The following is an 11094-nucleotide window of genomic DNA, read 5'->3' as shown; positions in this document are numbered from 1 at the left end:
AACTTCAGGAAAATCTTCAAAATTCATTATCTGTCCATATAGCACATATTCAAGTTTGACTCCAAGAATGTCCTTCCTAGGAACTTATTAATAGGCATCCAATCCAGAATTATGTATGACATATAGCCCTCTTGCCTGTGTGTGTGTGTGTGTGTGTGTGTGTGTGTGTGTGTTGGTCTACAGTTTGAACTCAAAGCCAGCGTTTTCCAATCATGGTTGGTACTCCATGCCTCCACTTCCAGCTTTTTTACTGGTTAATGGGAAATAAAGAGTCTCTTAGATTTATCTGTGCAGGTTTAGACAGAACCTGATCCTCATGATCCTCATATCTCAGCCATATATATAAATATATATAAATCCCCTTTAATTCTAGAATAGTCTCAGTGTATCCTATGCTTTCTGTTGCCTCATAAACCTTTATCTAGTGTTTTAATTTATTTTTGGAATTTTTAATTATCTTTAAGAAGCTTTTAAAACGGAGTTGCCATTCAACAAAGCAATTTATGAATATAGTGCATCTTGATCAATGTCATCACTTTCAACATTCTCACTCACCTCTCCCAACCCACCCTTTCCCTCACTTTTCTTGACTTTTAGGTTATGCATTGAATATTTTTGTCATGTAACAAAGCAGCTTATGTGAATAATGCATCTTGATCTGTGTCATCCCTTCAACATCTTCACCTCTTCAGCCCAGCCCTTCCCTTATTTTTCTCAATTCCGTGGTACATGAAAAGTGTCAAACACTGCATGAATTTGCATGTCATTCTTGTTCAGGGACCATGCTACTCTTCTCTGTATCGTTCCAATTTTATTATAGCTGCTGCTGACGTGAGCATTCATCCAATGTTTTTAATATGTGCTGATGATTTATGCTTTAACCAATTATTATTGTGCTGGGAACTAAGCTTTTCATACATCTGAAGAATATAAGTTCTTGGGTGTGTCTCTCTATGTATGTATATATATTTAATCATTTCTATGTTTTAGATCTATTCCTTACAATAGCTGTGAAAAACTCTGTTAGCTAAGCAAGAAAGTTGTATCTTTCTGAATTTATACCTTTTTTTTTTTTTTTGGTTAGTTGTGGGACTTGAACTCTGGTCTTGGGCACTGTCCCTGTGCTCTTCAGCTCAAGGCAAGTGCTCTACCGCTTGAACCACAACGCCATTTCTGGTTTTCTAGTGGTTTTTATTGGAGATAAGTGTCTCATGGACTTTTCTGCCCAGGCTGGCTTTGAACCGCAATCCTCAGATCTCAGCCTCCTGAGTAGCTAGGATTACAGGTGTGAGCCACGGGCGCCCAGCTAATTCTTCACTTTTATAGAGACAATATAGCCACTTGTAGATGTCTTTTGTTACAGCAATACTTTAAGAGTCATAACTTTTTAGTTCCAAATGTTATAAACCACTTCAAACTTGGTTTAGGCTACAGGGGAAATGTATTGGTTAATAGAGTGAAAAGTCTTACTTTTCACTATATACATGGATGGATCAAGGCTAAAATGATATCAGTAGGACTTGGCTTTTCTTACCCACTTTTTCTTTTTTTTGAAGTTGGCTTTATTTTCATCACTATACTTTATACTTAATGATTTATAGCATCCCTAGGTTTTTATTGCCCTACAGTAGCAATCAGTATAAAAACATTCCTTACAATATTGGTAGAAGTCCTCTGTTGAATCTCACTGTGCAGAGATTCTCTTTAGAGATTTAGATTCTCTTCTAGACAGATTCCTATTACTTGATAAAGAAAGGCCAGATTGATCCAACAATAAGTAGCTGTCCTTCGATATATTGTGAGTGAAGATAGGTGAAAGGAAAATTCTGGATGCTAGTCTGAGAATGCATGCTGAGCAATAAAAAACAATATACACCCAAGAGAGCAATGGGGGGGGGAGGGCAAATTTAGAGAATTATGACCATATTAGAAATTAAAAATAAGAAAAAGTGCTTTCATGGCTCACACAGATAATCCTAGCTACTCAGGAAGCTGAGATCTGAGGATTGTGGTTCAAAGCCAGCCCAGGCAATAAACTCTGTGACTCTTATCTCCAATAAACCACCAGAAAATCTGAAGTAGCGCTGTGGCTCAAGTGGTAGAGCGCTAGTCTTGAGCTGAAGAGCTAAGGGACAGTGCTCAGGCTGAGTTCAAGACCTACAACCAACAAAAAAGAAAAAGAAAAAAGAAAAAGTATACAGAGTTTTATTGTAGAGAAATTAAACATTAAGAACACACACACAGATAGGAGGGAAGTAATGAAAGAGGGAACAGCTGATATTAAGCAAAAGGAAAGAAATGTACATATCACCCAATTTGTAAGAAATAGTTTTATTGTTAAAGGTCATAGAGTTCATAAACTATATAGATTAAGATAATGATGCCGGGTGCTGGTGGCTCACACCTGTAATCCTAGCTACTCAGGAGGCTGAGATCTGAGGATAGAGGTTCAAAATTCAAAGCCAGCTCGGGCAGGAAAGTCAGTGAAAATCTTATCTCCAATAAACCACCAGAAAACCAGAAGTGGCGCTGTAGTTCAAGTGGTAGAGCACTCGCCTTGAGCTGAAGAGCTGACAGACAGCATTCAGGCCCAGAGTTCAAGCCCCACCACCGACCAAAAAGAAAAAAAAAAGAGCTAATGATGAGTATCATTGTGAAGATTGAAAGGTGTTTGTGGTGTTAGATAAGTGTATACCACAGTATTATAAAATTTATGTAGATTAAGTGTATACCACAGTATTATAAAATTTATGTAGATTAATCAATTAAGAAATATTTAGAAAAAAAGAACACACACACACACAAAATGCGCGCGCTGGTGCATAAGTGCACAGATATATTGGAGACAGGGTCTCACTATGCACCTCAGGTTGGCCTCAAACTCACTATGTAGCACAAGCTGGCCTCAATTCCAAGATTTTCCTACTTCTACCACCTGAGAACTGGGATTACAGGCTATGGCACAATGCTTAGCTCAGTATTACCTATAAAGGTGAAGTACAGAGAGGTTAGCTTCATAAGTCAGGCAATGAGTACATTTCTTTTTGGACAATGCAACTTCTTCCTTTGCTCCTTACATTATTTTTGCTTTTGTTTTGTTTTGGGGGTGAGTGCTGATGGAACCCAGATCATGCACATGCTATACTACTGAGCTACGATTCTAGCCCATTAAGAATATATGCATATATGCATGCATATGTATGTGTGTGTGTGTGTGTGTGTGTGTGTGTGCGTGCGTGCGTGTGTGTGTGTGTGTGTGTGTGTGCTGGTCTTGGGGTTTGAACTCAGGGCCTGGGCACTGTCCCAGAGGTTCTTTTGCTCCAGGCTAGTGCTCTACCACTTGAACCACAACTCTACTTCTGGTGTGGCCTTTTAAATGAGCATATGACACTTGTTCTAGGGTCCCAAATGGCAGACACTCCTCATGATGTTCTAATTTCCTGTTTTGGGACAGATTTTTGTTTTTTGTTTTTTATTTTTTTTTTGTCGGTCATGGGGCTTGAACTCTGGGCCTAGGCACTGTCCTTCAGTTCTTCAGCTCTAGGCTAGTGCTCTACCACTTGAGCCACAGTGCCACTTCTGGTTTTCTGGTGGGTAATTGGAGATAAGAGTCTCAAGGACAGTATGTTCACAAATAAAATAAAATTAAATTAAAAAAAAAAAAGAGTCTCAAGGACTTTCCTGCCCGGGCTGGCTTTGAACTGCAATCCCAGATCTCAGCCTTCTGAGTAGCTAGGATTATAGGTATGAGCCACTGGGGCCCAGCTGTATTTATCTAATCTTGCATGATATTCAACAAAATGTAATAAGCCTGATTTTTGCCAAATTAGAACTTTGAAATTTTATGCTTTGATTAGTTAATATTAGGATAGCCTGTTTATAATAGAAATCTTAAATAGCAGAAAGAATGTAAAAAGCATCAGCAAGAACTTCAGAGGGGGTCAAATGAAAGGGAATATAGATGGGAAGTGGTTCAGAGGGAGTCACTAAGTGAGCAACATGGCCAACCTACCTAATGTATATCATGTGACAAGCTCAGGTGAAGCCAGGAAACACATGCACCTGGCCAAATTATTTTCTAGTTCTCTGAAGGCTCTCTGACTTTGTTTTTGGTGCCAGTACTAGGGCTTGAACTCAGGGCCAAGGCATGGTCTCTGAGATTTTTTTCCCTCAAGTTTGGCACTCTACCACTTGAGCTACAGCTCCACTTTCAGCTTTTTTGGCAGTTAATTGGAGATAAGAGTCTCATGGCCTTTCCTGCTCAGGCTGGCTTTGAACTGTGATCCTCAGATCTCAGCCTCCTGAGTAGCTAGGATTACAGGTGTGAGCCACCAGTATCCAGATTGAAATTTTTTTGTCCATCCTTGAAGTTGGTAGTGTGACATGACATCAGAAGGGACAGAACAAGAAGGGAGTGGGGTTATCTCTGGCCAAATCATCACCAGAGTATGAACATACCCCTGAGTCCTTAGTCTGGTCCTTAGCATTTGTGACAAGAGCTCAGTCTTGTCAGTGTCCCAGGATTCATCCTGCTTTTAGTCTAATAACAGTTACATTCTTTTTTTTGGGGGGGGGACTCCAGCTGTGAGGCCTGAACTCTGGGCCTGGGCACTGTCCCTCAGCTCTTCAGCTCAAGGCAAGCACTCTACCACTTGAGCCACAGCGCCACTTCGGCTTTTTTTCTTTTTGCTTTATGTGGTGCTGAGGAATCAAACCCAGGGCCTCAGGCATGCAAGGCAAGTGCCCTACCACTGAGCCACCTTCCCAGCCCCAACTGTTACATTCTTAAGAGACTGATATATATATATATATATATATATATATATAGATAGATAGATAGATAGATAGATAGATAGATAGATAGATAGATAGATAGATAGATAGATAGATATAGATATAGATATAGATATATAGATATGGGTTTTTTGGGGGGGTCAGTTGTGGGGCTTGAACTCTGTGCCTGGGCACTGTCCCTGAGCTCTTCAGCTCAAGGCTAGTGTTCTACCACCTGAGCCACAGTGCCACCTCCGGTTTTTCCGGTGGTTAATTGGAGATAAGAGTCACAGACTTTCCTGCCCAGGATGGCTTTGAACGGCGATGCTCAGATCTCCTGACTAGCTAGGATTACAGGTGTCTGGTTTATAAATTTATTCTATATAGTTGTTCTTCTGTATCCAATGGGGATTGGTTCCCAGGGTTCCTTGGGTATAACAAAATCCTTGGTTATTTAAGTGTCTATTATAAAATGGCTTAGTATTAGGTAAAGGCCCAATTTGTTTTTAAAAAGCAATATACTGATAATAATTGAAATGATTTCTTTAGATAGGTTCAGTTTCCCTTAGATATAAATACAGAGCCTGTGAAACTCCCTTGCTTTCCAGTCCTTGTCCTACCAGGGTGAGCAGGTGTATGGAGAAGAGGGAGCAGGTGGCTTATGAGTCTTTGTCACAGCAGGAGGAGCCAGAGTCCTCAGGATGGATCCCCTGGCACAGTCCTCTGCCTTGTCCACCTGTTCACAATATGTGCTGCTGGCTTCTGACTAGAAGCCTATTGGCCTTGACAAGCAGTTCTTAAAAACCTTGGCCATATTTCCTTGGAACAGCTCTGACTCTGGACCCTGAACTTCTGCTCTATCCTCTATTTATCACCTGGGATGGTGGTCTAACCACCCATCTGGTCTCTTCCATTCTCCAAGGTCTGTGGAGTAGCTGAAAAAGCAGTCCAAAGCCGGGTGCCTGTGGCTCACGCCTGTACTCCTTGCTACTCAGGCGGCTGAGATCTGAGGATTGCGGTTCAAAGCCAGCCCAGGCAGGAAAGTCCGTGAGACTCTTATCTCCAATAAACCACCAGAAAACCGGAAGTGGCACTGTGGCTCAAGTGGTAGAGTGCTCGCCTTGAGCTGAAGAGCTGAGGGACAGCACCCAGGCCCAGAGTTCAAGCCCCACCAACTACAAAAAAAAAAAAAAAAAAAAAAGAGCAGTCCAGCTAACTACTTAGCTGATAGTTCTCTACTCAAGACAATTTGGCACTAGAGAAGGGACCTAAGGACTTCCAGTTAAAGGGATGCTTACAATAAAGACTTATTAACAGTGATCTGACAGTATTCAACAGAGTTCTAACAATTCTTAACTCTTGCCCCAGTGGCTCAGAGAAAGATGGGTCTCTCTCATCTGTCTGAATACACAATAAATGCATTTACACGATGGTACAGATAAAGTACCATCTTTCATTCTTTTTCTAAAAAAATTTTATTGTTACCATTATTGTGTTGTACAGCAAGACTACCATTTCATCCTTCATTCTTATCATTACTATTAACTATTCCTTTGCCTATTGACTTAACAAATATAGGCCTAGAAGATACATTATCTCCCCACCCACCCTTTTTTTTTTGGTGTATGACTTTGGACCTGTTTCACAGAAATTTGATACCATGTTACCATGGTAATTGCTTCTCCTAAGTAATTGTTGGAAGCTGTCATAATTCACTGTTATTTAGTTTCAGAGTGATTTGGGTGTTTTCACTTCGTCCCATCATTTCAATGTTTTATCTGCATCAGAATTTCCCTGTTCATCTTCGCTGGAAAAAAAATTGTAATTCACTAAGAACTAAGCTTCAGTAATGAAGTAGAAAATGAATGTATTTCCTCCCTTCCAAAAGAAATTTGTTGGTATGATTGTATTCTTTGTGGTCTAAAAGATAAAATACCTGAATGTGACTTTATATTTTAGGTTGTTTTGAACCAGGCAACAGACCTCAAGTATACACAGTAAAGGAGAATTAAAAAATCTTATTTATGAACGGGTGTTTGTGAATACTCATACTATAGATGTATTCAATAGCATCGTAATGAAATCATGAGTTATTCAAACTCTAAAAGACAAATTTAAATGCTAGTTTACAGTGTAGATGGATTTTGCAGCTGCAGTAACAATATCTATTGTCCTGTATCCGGTGGCTTTGCTATTAATCAGCTCAAGGAAACAAAATATCCTAAGACAGCAAAGTATTCTTAAAAAGAAAAGGACACTAATACAAAATAGAACTGAGAAGGAAGGGAGAATTTTTACAGAAACCACAGACTCATGCAAATAGGCACCCCAACAGAGCCCAAAATGTCTAGGTATATTTTAATCATATAACCAGCTACTTACCATGTATTCTTCTGGGGAAAACTTTCCTTTTGTCCCATCTAAAACAAAACAAAACAAAACGCTCTACAGCTGGGCATAGTGACTCATAATTGCAATCCCATCTACTTGAGAGGTAGAGCAGGAAGAACATAGTTCAAGGCAAGTTAAACAAGCTACACATGATAGCACATGCTGCGCTCTCATCTCCTTGGGAAGTGGAGGTAGGAAATCAGGATCTGAGGCCAGCCTGGGGAAGAGCACATGACCCTATTTGAAAAAGCAAAATGGACTTGGGGCATGGCTCAAGTGGTAAAAGTACTTGTCTAACAAGTACAAGGCCTGAGATCAAAAACCACCCAAAACAAAACAATCAACCAACTTATTTTACAGATTTATTTTATTCCCTCTTTTCTAAGATGCATAATAATCCTGTCTAATTAGTGAATTACTTGGATATATGGCCATCTCTCTTCTCTGTCTCCCCTCCTTTTTCCTTCCCATCTTCCTTTTCTTTCTCTCTCTATTCCCCTTTCCTCTTTTCTTACTTTTTTTCTTTCTTGATAGGCAGGTACTCTACAGTGTAAGCCACACTTCCAAACTGCTTCTTTCTTTCTTTACTCTAAACAATTCCAAGGAAATCCTTGAAGGTAGAAATAATGAAAATTCTTTCCCTACAGTATTTTGAGGACTTGGAACTAACCTTAAGCAGATGGCAATTTGACTGACCTCTATGGTATGAGTCAGGGAGGTGCATATTGATTTACTCTGTCCACAAGCCTTTCAGATTCTCTAACATAGCAACAAGTAACAGATTAGATGAACTTTTGGTCTTTGGAAATCTGAATATTTCTTGGGAGGGTTAACCATCTGAAGGAAGGTTTGATTAATGGGTAATTTTCTATATTTGACATAGACTGGGAACAATAGTTTTAAATATTATGAAACATGTCAAGTTGAAAGAGATACTGAGAGCAGAAGAAAAGAAAACTTTTGGACTTAGGCAATTTTTCCTAAGGGAACCCCTATTATGTCTGCTTCCCTAATTCCCTAGATTTTAAATCCTTCCTTTCTTTTCTCCTTCCTCCCAAAAATATGAAGTTCAAAAGGTTTTGGTCAAGTTGTGCAACAGAGGCTCAAGCCTGTAATACTAGCTATGTAGGAAGCTGAGATCTGAGAATGATGGTTTGAAATCAGCCCAGACAAGAAAGTCTACGAGATTCTTATTTCCAGTTAACCATCAAAAAGCCAGAAGTGGAATTATGGCTCAAGTGGTAGAGTACCTGCCTTTACCAAAAAAGTTATGGCCCTGAGTTCAAGCCCCAGTACTGGTGAGCTCATGTTCTCTTTCTCTCTGTCTCTGTCTCTGTCTTGTGCATGCTCTTTACACACACACACACACACACACACACACACACACACACACACACACACACACACACACACACACACACACACACACACAGAGTTTCAGTCCATAAAAAGAATTGTTATAAGAACCGGCCAATGTGAGGAAGTCATTTATGTTACATATAAAATTTTCCCTGAAAGATTTTTTTTAGTAAAATTTTCCTTCAATGAGTTTTTTCAGAAAGTTACTTAAATTTTTCTATAGAAATTAAAATTACATATCTTTCAATTGTGTTTTCCTCAAACAACAAAGCTTGCTAAAATTATACATATGACTGAAAGGAATTCTATGAAATTGTCAGCATTGCTGATAGATTCAGGACAAATCTGCTGCTAGATTTTGTAAGATAACAATCGAGTACAGCATGACTTTGATAGGTCCTCTTCTTATTTTAGCAAAACCACATTCTCCTTTGAGAAAGGTCAATCTCAGAGCGAGGCTATAATTTCTTTACTGGTCTTTCTCTGTCATCTGATATAGGACATAGTATGATCAAGGGGAAATTTGCTTTCTTTAAAAACTTTACAGCTCCATCTCAAAGTATCCAAACTTCTTACCAGTTCTGCCCCCATTTATGTGGTTTACTGGTGAGTAGTGCTAAACTTTATCAGTTTGAAATTTTTAATTCTCAAAATAAAATAATTTTCTTTGGAGACTGATTTAAAGCATGGGAAGGTCTGGATGAAGGGTCCTAGACTGAAGATAGAAGGGGAGGTGGGCACACGTAAGACCAGAGAACATCTCAGAGAATGAGTGTGTACATCCTACAGGGGTATAGAATCTCTAGAACTATTTTCCAACAGTCCAAAGGAATTTCTCCAGGGCCTGGACTGGGATGGCTGCCATCTTGGTTTCAACCTGGTGAGACGTAGACAGAAACTCCAGTTGAGCCCGCATGGGTTTCTGATGGCTAGAACTTGTTCTTCCAGAGGACATGGTAGATGAGGATATCAGCAAAGAAAATCTGCCTGAAGACTCTTACCTTCTCTGAAGAGTTTGATAGATTCACCAAATTAGATTTGCTTCCTTTCTCCCCAACCTTAAACGTGAAGAGAAAAATACTAGAGACTTCACATTTAAAGAAATAGCCCAGTGACAGAAGAGATTGCTGGCTGTCCTATGGATGGGCACTGCAAAGTGCCCTTCATGAGGCCTAGGTCATCTGTTCCCGGGGGACATTAAATCTAGAGCTTCTTGTGAAAAATGTGACCATGCAGAGAAAAATACACAGTGGTCAGATTGCAGTCACCCAAGATGCTGACATGCCTGGGACATTTGTGGTGGGAACTAATCAATAAGACTTTGGAGGGATATAGGACATTGATTCTTCCTTGCATAGTCACAAATGGAAGACTACATCCTCTTCAGGAGAAGGAAAACTCATGTTGAACATTTTCTACTTCTTTACTTATGCTCCTCCAAAGTTGTTAAATAGCTCAATCAATCATAACCAATCCCAGTTATATACCCCATGGAGTCAAGTCATTCCTGGAATGTCGCTAGGAGCACCCAGCATCTTATTATAAGGAACCAGCTTATTTCTGAGTCTTTGACATTTTTCTGACACCTAATCACTGGGTGTCCTATAGACAGGCCAGTCTTGTCAGTTTTCTTTCCTTCTTTAATAATATCACAACACTTCTGCTTATCCTGAGAGCAGAATTTTAATCCTGGGCTTCCATACATTAAGTCTAGCTACTTGCCTTTATAATGCCAAATAGAGATATATAAATGATGAAGGGTAGAAAATGGTGATTTACTATATGACATGAGGAATCACAGGAAGGGCACTTCAAATCAACTTCAGCCATCTTCGGGGTGTAGGCATGAGCTTGGGATTTAAATAGATAAAGAACTGTGGGTAGGAGAGAGAAGTATGTATAATATGAAGTAGTTTTGGTCAAAGGTTGGATTAGTTGATCATGATGGAAGAGTTTAAGAGAAGTTGATATTGCTCTCATCACTAACGGGGAGAAATTGTAGTCAGGATAAACAAGTTATAGTTGTCTGAAGGATGATCTGTCCTGTTGAGGCCCTGTTGTTCCCTTCCTTGGGGTTCATGGTCCTCAAAGAAGTTATCATTAGTCCTGCCCTTCCTGGATTCCAAAGTGATCACAAATTGAATACAACAATGAAACCCAACCAAACAAACAAACAAACAAATCTAGTTTAAAACCATTTACTTTGGTTGAATGTCAGCTCAAGTTTCCTAGTTGAACTTGTCTGTTCCCTATTTCCCATATTCACTGCTTTATCTGGTAACAATGGAACTTTCAGTTTCTTGCTAAAGATTGGAAAAAGTTGTCTATGAATTTTGTTTCGTTGTGATGGAATATTTTCAAGCTTGGTTTAATTATTTTTTTCAAGTGCTTAATAGAAATTTATGTAAGTAAAAATTGATGATGTTTATAATTTTCTATCCCAGAGCATTCAATCTTGCTGACCTTTTCTGTTTCAAAATGAAGTGCCCACCTGCACTTCTGGATTCTGTCATGTAGTCCTGACTGAACTTAACACTCATTCATGATCTTCCACTCCTATGTCCTTGGCTT

The 11094-nt window shown here is 39.4% G+C and overlaps 1 non-coding gene across 1 annotated transcript; it reads right to left on the bottom strand.

Annotated features, from left to right (window-relative positions):
- Positions 1-732: 732 nt before the first annotated feature.
- LOC138829344 (U6 spliceosomal RNA) lies at positions 733-839 on the bottom strand. Its single transcript, XR_011372551.1, has one exon. It is a non-coding gene; the product is annotated as a U6 spliceosomal RNA (small nuclear RNA).
- Between the last annotated feature and the right edge of the window lie 10255 nt (positions 840-11094).

Source organism: Dipodomys merriami, unplaced genomic scaffold (assembly GCF_024711535.1).
Source record: "Dipodomys merriami isolate MVZ:Mamm:240054 unplaced genomic scaffold, mDipMer1.0.p SCAF_17, whole genome shotgun sequence".
Classification (NCBI taxonomy): domain Eukaryota; kingdom Metazoa; phylum Chordata; class Mammalia; order Rodentia; family Heteromyidae; genus Dipodomys; species Dipodomys merriami.
This window is presented reverse-complemented; position numbering and strand designations above follow the sequence as displayed.